We start from the raw sequence: 12,033 nt of genomic DNA on the forward strand, positions 1-12,033 counted from the left end.
GATTTTTCCATATTTGTCAATTTTTGAACTTAAATGCTAATAAAAAAAAACTGTGACTAAGGATTTTTAATATTTTTCAAATGTCATTGTAACAATATAGTAGGAGCCTTGTATTACATTTTCAAGTATTTTTACTTAACAAATAAAGTTTTATTGACATTCATAGAAAAAAAAACTAATTAAATTGGAAACTGGAATTGTCCGTAAACAGCTCAAAACAAATCAAAATATTTTGAAAAATTTATCATGTATAGAAAATGGAAATATAAACAACCAGTGAAAATGTCATGTATCTACAGTCATTCGTTTTAAAGTTACACCAAAAACCAAAATCAATTTTCTCGAAAACAGATTTTGCGTAAAAATTCCCGTTTTTCCTTTATTTTTCTTTTGTTTTTCACGGCGCTTTTGAAAACTATTGGAAAAATTTTACTTTTGACCCCCCAAAGTACCAACTAGATTCACTTTCCTATCAGAAAAGGTACTGTTGAAGAAAATCCAAGCACTTTTACTGTCCTAAAAGGTGATGACAGACACAAAAAAAAAATAAAATTAAAAAAACACACATCATTGTAAAATCAATACATTCATCGTTCCACTCAGAATCTAAAATAACCTCCCCAGATACCATTTTCCGTTTTGTTTATATTTGATTTAAAGTCCTGTCATTCTGTATGAATTATGACGCACACGGCTAGTGGCGTAGCCAGGATTTCTGAGAGGGCGGGGGCAAAAAAAAAACATTCAAAAACACATTTTTTTACTATTACCTATATGTATATATTTGTTTATAACATATTATCTAAAAAATATGTATACCAACATGAACAATTCCAATGTTATCAGTGTAATTATATCTCTTTTTTATGGTTTTAAACTTATAACCATATTCTGCTTTTTAACCACACATAAACTGTTATGCCCTATTGTCCTGTCCCTATAGTGTATATCAAAATTGATATTCATACAACAAAATACTGATAAAATTTTAATTTTCGAAAGTATAAAAAACCAATACAGCCAAAAATATAATTAATGCCTTTTTATGCATATAATATACGAGCCAGTGTGGGTTGGCTTGGCCCCTTGACTTCCCCTCTCCTTGGTTATGCCATAGCATACGTCATCAAATGTATTTTATAATATATATTATAATTGTATATAATAAGTGCCTGTGTTAAATGATTTCTAATGACATAATATAATTCGGTGATTGAACCAATATTAGGCACGTACCTACCACGTTGTACGACCATGCCCTATAAAAAATAATCCGATTTGAGCCAAAGATAACTGGTCGTCGACGAGTTTATCCAATAACATATATTCACACGTCGTAAATACATAAACTTCTTTAGTAGCAAAAACAAAACTATGTGACGGGGATTTTTAACGTTTCAAATTCTAAAGACATTGCGCAAGGCCAGGAACATCTGGCAACTTCAATTTATACAGTCCCGTTATCCATATTTTCATAACAACATTTATATAATAATATTATATATTTATATCTATATATAGAAACGGAGTATTCATATGTATCCGGAAATCCGGTCTAAAACTAAACGGTAATTAATGGTTTAATATATTGTAATGGTCAATATCACGTCCACGATTGTCAATAATTATAATAATACATATTATATTATAATGTATGTAAACATTCATTTTATTTCGCGGTCTTTATATTTAACAACCGTTTGGCAAATTTTTGCCTTAATAGAAACAACCATTTCCATGTCAATGATACCATATGTAAGTACATTAAGTTTGCTCACGGTAACGTTTAAAATTTAAATCTTCTTCAAGGCATGCGGGACACACGATTTTTGTTAGACATACTAGAGGTATACTAATATAAGAACATGAGCGAAGTGCCTCAAATTATTGGGAAGATTTTCAAAAATACAAAAACATTAATTTGTGATTTGTTTACATTTTTTGAAATTAATTACAATATAATATTACACATCACATGTTACATGAATATATATTATAATAGTTTTGATGTAACATGATTATTAAAAAATACCTAAATATAGTTTATTGTTTATCTACTGGATACGTCAACTGAGTACTGAAGCTAATGATGGAGGAAGCCTGCATAAAAAATTAGTGTGTTTTTTTTTAAATTCCTATAAATCAACAAATTATTAATACTTAAACAAATTATTTGTCGATTATTGTCTTTATACTAACTTAAAAATAATAACTAATTAGGTACATAATTTTTATAAGAAACAAAATACTTTATATAAAGTGTCAGCAATGACAATTATTCACAAACTTCCTCATTAAAAATATGATAACGAATATTGTACTCATAACGAAAACGTATACTTGTGTAATAAAAATAAGCAAACAAGATTCTTCTATCCACTGCATTTTGTAAGTATATAAAATAAAACATTCCATGTCAGTATTCAGTACTCAAAAATGTACGCACCAACTATAAAATAAATAAAAATAAGTAGTTGGAGAAAGTGATACTATTTTTTATTTTTTTTAAATGTTAATGTGTAATGTAATACTTCTGGTCATTACTTAAAAAAATGTTATACTTAGGTACTAAATTATACAATATTACAGTTTACAATACAGCAAAATCAGAAATTTAACAGGAAATAAATACTGTTTGGCCATCTATTTCTACGTTGGGTCTATTTCCTATTATCATTTTTAACGTGGACGTGTAAATTATTACATTAGAAATTAATTGTGAGCAGTAGGTATAAGTACCTAGAAAGTGCAGATGTATGAAATGAAATGAATCAACTTTTAACAAACTTGCTGGAAATTAAAAAAGAATACCATTCAAGAATATATTATTTCCAACCTGAAAAAATGTTGGTTGATAAAAACAATGCTGTTTAAGATTTTTAGTTTTTACTATATCAGAAAATTGTAACAAAAATAATAATCGACAAACTAATAAAAACTAAACTCACATGTAAACAATTAATATTATAATTTATAAATTACAACTGATATTTGGAACATTAAATACACCTAATTAAAATAATTTTCATATAATAAGAGCCAATTAGAATTTCATTTCTGAATTAAATATATATTTTGCATTATTTAATATTTAAATTTTAAATTTATTGAAGTCACTTTGTAATATACAATATACATAGTGCATAATGTTTAACATTTTAAAATATTTCTTTAGCTATGGTTTAATATGAATTATAATAAAATAATCTTAAAATTAAATATTCGTTAAAATAATTATGTATAAAGCTGGATAAAGCGAAACATTTTACAAACTAAAACATGTACCTATTCGTAAAATGGAACTTTAGGAAAACATTTAGGTATAAACAGCGACAAATACAGAAGTTTCTACACATGTAATGTACACCTAGATATATTTAGATAGGTAGTTGATAATAAAATAAAACATTTTACTTTTTTAATTATTAATATTATGATTAAAAAAATAATTTGTCGCAAAATTAAATTCAGTTCAATGTATGCCATTAGGACAGAAAATACAATTTTCTTAGCTAGCCATGTTGAGACGCACTAAAGCAGTTACTTATGTAATTTCAAAAGAATATCCGAATGACTAAAAACTATTATTGTTTAGTATTAGAGTGTAGTGTACAGTCTCCCATCATTTTAGTCATGGTGAAAAATCACTGTCACATACACGAAAAAAAGAGTTTCGTCTATCATGAGGCAGACTGCCATCGTAAAAATTGATTTAATTTTTTTTTTGGCCACTCATTATACCTACTTATTTTAGATGTCTGTATACATTTCTATACATAAGTCATAAATATTAAGACTTCCAAACATTATTAAACGACTATTCAAATAGAACATAAGTAGGTAATAATAATAAGCTATAATATAGGTATAATATCTATTTACACGAAGTGATTCACTCATGAATACACTCATTATTTCAGAAAACACCAACGTTTTTGAAAATATTTCTTTTGCATAATTTTAAGTCATTACAAAACAATATTTTATCGTTATAATTTTAAGTTTTTTCAACTTTCAAATGGCAACTTACATTTCTAATTCCATACTCTGAAGCAGAATTTAATTTGCAGTATTTTGTTATATAAAAAAAAATAGGTAATACGACAAATAGGTAATTTATTAGTTATAACTTTATAAGGTACTTCAAGTTTAGATCAGGAGAGTAGGACAACCATACTATATTTCCGGGGTAACTGCCTGTACAACTAATCTACTCATCTAAATTTAAATAAGTATTTACAATAGTTCATAAATTAGTCCTCAAAAATTTGATTTTTATGCATCAAAGTACTCCAAAAAATGCTGGTCATAATGAATTAAAAATACATGTTGTCATTAACAAATTTTAAGACTAATGAAGAAAAGAAACATTTTTAAAATGGTTAATAATTTCTGAAATAATAAGCGTCTTTCTTGGATCAAACGGTGATAAATGGATCACCCGGTATAGCAGTACCTATATATTAAATACAAATAATTGCATTTATAAAGGTAGTGCGTTATACTTCTCGACATACATTAATTAAATAGAAAATCGAAGAAAAAGTGTTACTAATAACAACAATCTATTCAAGATAGGTAGGTAAGTATAATAATTTCTTATCATCTACCTATGTATTTACATTAGACAATATTAATATTTCTAAAAAATAAAATGTCTTACTTACATATTAAAATTACTATATTAATCGACTCAAAAATAATATATTAATATATAAAAGTTATTAAGTCATGATCTTATTGCGCGTTAAAAATTGTAATATCTAATAACAAATAGTTACTTATTTCCATCATAAAAAAAAGGTGGAAAGTAAAAAGTGTCGCTCTGCTGTACAGTAGATTACAAGTGGGTCACTGTAATGGATTGTGTTAAATTTGAATTCAATGATATAATATCATTGTATAGAAAGACGATTCTGAGCGTAGACGGTCAGTCAGCATATGATATTACTAAGTACCTATATTTGATGATGTTATTGTGGATAAAGTAATTTATATGACTACCTATAACCTATTTACGTGGAACCTGGTTTTAAATTTTCAATCCTTAGCTATAAAAGTTGAACATTTCATAAATTATAACTACAAAATCATATTTAAATTTTAAATTTGATATATTTTGTCAAAATACGAACTTTAAACCCTACATAAAAAAAATCTGCCTATTGTAGCAATACCTATATCCGGAACCTTTGTATTAAATTTTCACGCTTTTTGGGTAATCAATTATTATTATTGATATTTATAGACAAAAAACTAAAAAAAATTTTTTTTTATTTAATATTATAAGAGCATTTAATGTGTAATTGATTATAAACAGCTCAAAATGAATCAAAATATTTTGAAAATTGTATGGTGTATAGAAAATAGAAATAAAAACATTCAGTTCAATTTTCATATATTATCTACAGTTATTCGTTTTTGAATTACAACAAAATAAGAAAATCAATACATCATGAGAAATAGAGGGAATATCCAATGCTGTAAAAATATGAACTTCAGACGCTCAAAAAATTTTTTTTTTTTTATATAGACAAACTTATGAGAAATCTTGTATTACTTTTTCAAATCTTAGATTTAAAAAGAAAAATTTTTAGGAACTTATATAATTAAAAAAAAATTGTATTTCTTCAAGATTTGAAGTTTAAATGCACATAAAAAAAAATTTTGACTGAATTTTTAACATTTTCAAATATCTTTGTAACAATATATTAGGATCCGTGTATTAAATTATTAAGTTTTTTACCTAACAAAAAATAATAATAATGTTATTGACATTCATAGAAAAAAAAACTAAAAAAAAATTTTGAAACTGAAAATATCCATGAACAGTTCAAAACAAATCAAAATATTTCGAGAATTTTATCTTGTACAGAAAATACTAATAATATAAGCAACCGATGAAAATGTCACGTATCTACAGTCATTTGTATTATATACCAAAAACCAAAATCGTTTTTGGCGAAAACCGATTTTGCGTAAAAATTTCCGTTTTTCCTTCATTTTTCATTTGTTTTTCTCTGCACTTTAAAAATGTTTAAATCAAATCAATGCAAATCAAATTAAATCAAATTAAATCAAATTAAATCAAATCAAATCAAATCATTGCTCTGCTTAGAATCTAAAATAGTTATACCAATAGAAGTTCATATAAACTCTTTTGTTTTATGAACATTAAAAACTAAACTTACCTATTACCAAATTATTTTTACTTAAAAAAGAAATCTAAGGAATTTTCGGGAATTTTCGAGATATTTTTTAATAATTTGAGTTTCTGTTTGATGTAGTTATGATGAAATTTAAATAAATATTACATTTCTGTGGTTTTTCTACAGATTTTTAATATTTACAGATACTTTTAACATACAAATGTATTATTTTTTTTTTAAATTAATATTCAATTGAAGTATTTTATATACATACACAATATACATTTATAACACAACAAATAATTATTATTTTGAGTTAATTGCTAATTGTTATCACTTATTGTACAGCATAATATCTACTATTTATTGATACCAATAAATTGTTATTATTGTGTATAATAATCATTATTCCAATCGTCATATAATGAACTAATGATACTTAATTTCTATACTAATTTATTTATTTACATGGACTGAACAAAAAATCATGTTGACAATATCTTGTTAATTTTTTTTTAAATATCATCATTAGAATAAATCCCAAAGTAACCCATTGTGAATATATATATAATAGCTCATAAGTAAACAGAAGTTTTATATTAAATTATTTAAATATAATTATATAATATATAATATATAACAAGCTATATAGTATATAACATAATAACTATACCCGTAACTATACAATATAAGAATCTCGTATATACTATATACCTATTCAAACAAAATACATTTAATATAAAATTATCTTAATTATTTGTCTGCGTCATATTACCAATATCTACTGAAAAATTAATAGAAAAATAAAAATTACTATAAAATAACATTTAAATGGCTGACATATTTTTATAACTTTTCCTCAAGTCATAAGAAGGCGCTTAACAAAAAAAGCGATGCAAAACTTAAGATCTTTGCTCGTTGTTCTAAAATTTTTATCTTCCTCCAGTCACTTTTAAATAAAAAAGTAATAATGCAAATTGCACAGATAAAAAAGGTTTACGTTATTTCAATGAAAAAAAGCCTTATAAGATTAAAAAAAAACAATTAAGTATAAAGACATTTAATGAATGTAATAATAATTTTCTATAACTTTTAATCTGTTTTGACAATAGGTATTGGACAATATCTTATATAATCGACGAATACATTTAATATACCATTAGGTTACTCATAAAATAATCCCTTAGTTAAAAATCGCATTTGTTAGTAATTATACGTGTAAATGTGATATAAATATAAACACAGCTAGCATACACATATGTTGAACTAACATTTTTAGCATGGGAATATTAAGACACATAACACAACTTTTAAGAACACGTTAAATCGGATATAAACAACTACTACAACCTATTATATATTTTTAGCATTTTATAGAAAAGGGTAAGTTTTCATATGTTAAATTAAAAAACAGTTTCTGGAATTTCCTAAGCCCGAAGTGGTTAATGAAATGAGATTTAATTTCAAAACAAGTTTTAAGCTTGTTATTTATTTAATCGACACTAAGGCTTTACCGAGCGGATTTCGTCATGAATACAGAACTTAAATTAATGTCAAAAACACGCTGACGGATTTCGCGGTTAGGCTGCGCGCAAACTGCAACATATAATACGATATATATATAATATTATATACTATGTAGGTACCTATATCAAATCATACACATTAACGCTGCCGGTGTTAAAACGGAATCATGTAGCAAGCGTTTCTCGTCCCGACCATAATAATATTATAATACTAGCATACTACCTACTACTATTATTATTATTATTATTATTATTATTTATTACTCATAAGTCATAACGACATCATAGTAACATACGCCCGACGACGGTTCATTCAAAATTTTCCATATTTTGTGAAAATAATTAAAATTATATATTACGTGTATATTACTGTAGTACTGTACAGTCTATACCTAGGTACATATGATTTCAATGATAATTTTATTTTATTCGTACGTGTTCCTACGTCAGTTATCTTAAAGCCAAGTTTTCCAAAGGGTACATTAATTTAATTTTTTTACCGAAAACGTTCCAACATTATTAAGAATTGTGTGAGTACCGGATGTGAGTACCGGCATACCTACCCTAAAATATTTTACATGGGATTATACATCATACCTGAATATGTATATACGATATATAGTTTATAACTGTTTAATATATGCATATTATATATACATTGCATGTCAATATGTCATATTATACCAACGTCCAACATCATTTCCAATAGTTACATATTATAGATACATAGATACGGAAAACACACACAGCTTCGTACCCGAAAGTGATATTAATTTGGTATCTTAGATACTATTATAATTTATTCAGCAGCAAAAAATAGGCGCCCTAATTTTTTTTTAAATTGAAGAACGTACCTACTCTATATTTTATTGTTATTATTATGTCTATTTTTTTTACCATAAATCTGTATAATTATTGATTATAAGTCACGTTCATCACACTCGACTAAAACACAAAAGAACATTATAAATAAAAACAAAATACAATCGCAGACCAAAAATGAAAAAACCGTTATAATAATAACCATATTATAATATCTAAGACAGAATCGAACGTAATTGATGCCGGGCATATATCGACTTTGCTTACAGGCTACCTTCTAATTTCTTCTCCGCCACCGACAATACCTCTCACTCCCTCCTCGTTATAATATAATATCATAACATAAACATGGCACACAACAAACGTATTTTTTCGTTTCGCTTGCCAACCAAGAAGAAACCTTATGTAGATACTTCCGGTGTCTTGTTGTCGTCACCACCTGTTGTAAAATCGGATGAGGTAATCGAAACAACCACGCAAAATTCGAACATATTATTTTTACCGATTATCGGGTGACGATAATAAATAAACTATATTATTATTATTATTATTATCATCGCAGTTTACGTACATAAATACATAATCATCACATTACAACGTGTTACGGTATAGAACTCGCAATAACCGTATCTGTAGCTATTACGAACTCGTTAAATCGTTAATAGCACTATAGAGGCAATAATAACATAATATAATATTATTATATTATTATTGTCGTCGTCGTCGCAGAGTTTCCGACCAAAAAGAAAGATAAAAGGTGTCTTCCTGGTGAAAAGCGTAACGATAGATCTTGTATCGTTTGGACTCTAGTGCCCTATCATATTCGTATAGTACTATAGTATATCATCCCATAAAAAAAAATCACTATTCACCACTTAAATATTCTTTTCCTTAAAAATCACAATTATCAGTTTTTCCCATAGACCTTATACACACAGTATAAGTTCTATGGTTTTTCCACAATATTGTGAAAATAATAATCCTGACATCTGCTGCTGTTATTGGCAATAAAACCAATTTGAAAAAATTAAAAATAATATGTGTTTGGCAATATAATATGATATACATTTTCTGAAATTAATTAAAACTGTTATTCTTGTATATGAACCTTTAAAATTATAATTTTGTCGTTTTTTAACGATTTTCCGATCTTTCCAGTCGGAGTCATTATCCATTGCAAACCAAGTCTTCGAGGCCATTACATGAAGTTTGGTGAATCTCTCTACTAATTAGCAGTAATGAAATAGCTTTCAAAATGTACTTTTAGTCAAGTATCAAAGTAAAACTGTCCATCAACTATCTAACACTAGAATAAGGATCTAATTCAAAATCTAAAGGCACTTTTATTTTTAACTGCATTGCGTAGAATATAATATTGAAATATATTCAACGTGTTACCGAAATGTTGTTGCCTTCTTATTGAGTGAGTAAGTCATAAAAAGACACAAATTCACAACACGACGCAGTGTGAAGGCACCTTTAAATTAGTAAAATACAACATTAAACTTACTTAATACCTATACATATAATTAGTTCCCCATAGGCTATTAACATTTTTAAAAATGTGTCCACCTTTGCGCATCTTTAGGGCCGAGTTACGTTTAACCTACCTAATACCTACATTATAAAGGCGTCTGAGTCTCTGAAAAGTAAAAAGTTACTTTACCATTCGACCGGTTGCGCGCGCGGCACGATATTACATTGATAACGATAAATATAGCAATAATTGATTTATTATTTACCTCGTTCCGGCGTAGGCAGCATCAACAGCTATTTTGTCGCGACACGAAACGCCGTCACTTGAACAAAATGGTTTCGGCTGGTCTACGACGTCTCCAATCGTGTTTTTAACGATTCGCGATTATCGTCTGTCGAGGCCGTTTTTATTCTCTATATTAATATCTTATTCGTCTTACGCCCGTCGACAGACACTAACACGTTATCACGGCAGCGAAACGCGACACGAACTGCGGTTTGCGAGTATACGCTTTTTTGTTTCGATTTCCGTTTCGAACCGTTTTTACCGCACTGACACGATGGTCGTACACCGGTTCGCCGTCGCCCGTCGATGGTGTGGTGGGGTTTGGTCGTCGGCGGACTTGGTGGGGGTTGATGATATACCGAGGTTACCAGTTCCACGGTAATAACCTCTCCCAGCCACGACTACCAGAACCGGATTGTTGTTATTATTACTATTACTATTTATGTGACCGTTGCCAAGACGCGCAACAGAATATTATAGACCGCCGCCCGCCATATGCCGTCACCAATTTAGTCACGAGGTACGCTGTAATCATTTTTCGACCGCCACCGCCGCTGCGTCACGGCGGCTGGAGGCTACGAATTTATTTCACTTCAAATAATAATAATATCGTCGGGCCTGGGGCTCGAAAATAAGTTCTCCATCTCTTACACAATAATAATAATAATAATAATATATTATACGTTACGCGTCGTTTTTCGTCGGAGCCGATGAGATAATATTTTCGAAACGCGTAAAGTATCTACCGTATTAAAGTAGTATACTATACACTCTACACATGGGTATTACTCGAAGACGCTTTGTTATTATTTAAATAATCGAAACGACGAAACGCATTATAATATATTGTAAACATAATATGATATATATATTATTATGTATAACATTGTAATACCGTTGTATAAATATATTCAGTTACTGCGTTTGGATGAATTATTATTATTTTCGTATTTTATATTATAATACCCATCGATGCAAACAGATGCGGAGAAAATTGTTGTTTTATGCTTACACCGCGGGGGGAAGGAATGCCGGGATTATTGTTTCTAAATAATATAATTTCGGTATTTTACCATGAGTTTCGTTCGATAAACCGCGATTCCAGTGTACCTCACGACTAACCGCTTTCTTCATAGCCCGTGACGATCGTAGGGGTTTCTATAATATTATTATGATATACGACTCTATCCATCAATAATATGCATATGCGTTAACGTGTAGAAAACGACGAGTTGAAAAATATTATTCCCCATATAGGTTTGTATAATTTGTATACATTTTGTAGTACGCGAATAATTTAATATTTATTTACGAACCGTTTATTGACTCTCGATGATAGCCGATACATTTAACTATTATGATATAATAACATGCATAATACATTACATTGGCGTATTTAGAGGGTTCGTGTCCCGGAGATTAACCTCCCCTCTCCGAACCGATAAAAGGGTCACTATATAATATAATGTAGCGATGAATTTACCAATTATTATTTTTCAACAACTACTGGTGCATTATTACTACTTTGGCAGTACAATATTATACAAATACTATTTAAACTGTTTATCCATAATATTTACTATTTAGTATTTATACACATTTTAAAATAAATCAATAAACAAAAACTAATAAGCATACATGAACATTTTACAGTATTAATAATTGTATTAATATGTGTTCTTTCTTAACCCTTTCATAAAGACATATCAAAGCAAAATATTTTTCTCAAACGTGAACCAATTATGTTAAAATATTCCTGATGTGATGATGGCTT

General features: G+C 28.0%; 1 protein-coding gene across 1 annotated transcript in view; it reads right to left on the reverse strand.

Moving 5' to 3' along the window:
• LOC100568886 (protein FAM49B) overlaps window positions 1–10,523 on the reverse strand; it is a 41,302-nt gene extending 30,779 nt beyond the window's left edge. The window contains exon 1 of the mRNA XM_003241305.4: window positions 10,240–10,523. The gene's annotated coding sequence lies outside the window, so the exon portion shown is untranslated. The remainder of the gene's footprint in view (window positions 1–10,239) is intronic.
• Window positions 10,524–12,033: the final 1,510 nt, after the last annotated feature.

This window comes from Acyrthosiphon pisum, chromosome A3, assembly GCF_005508785.2.
Source record: "Acyrthosiphon pisum isolate AL4f chromosome A3, pea_aphid_22Mar2018_4r6ur, whole genome shotgun sequence".
NCBI classification, from domain to species: Eukaryota; Metazoa; Arthropoda; class Insecta; order Hemiptera; family Aphididae; genus Acyrthosiphon; species Acyrthosiphon pisum.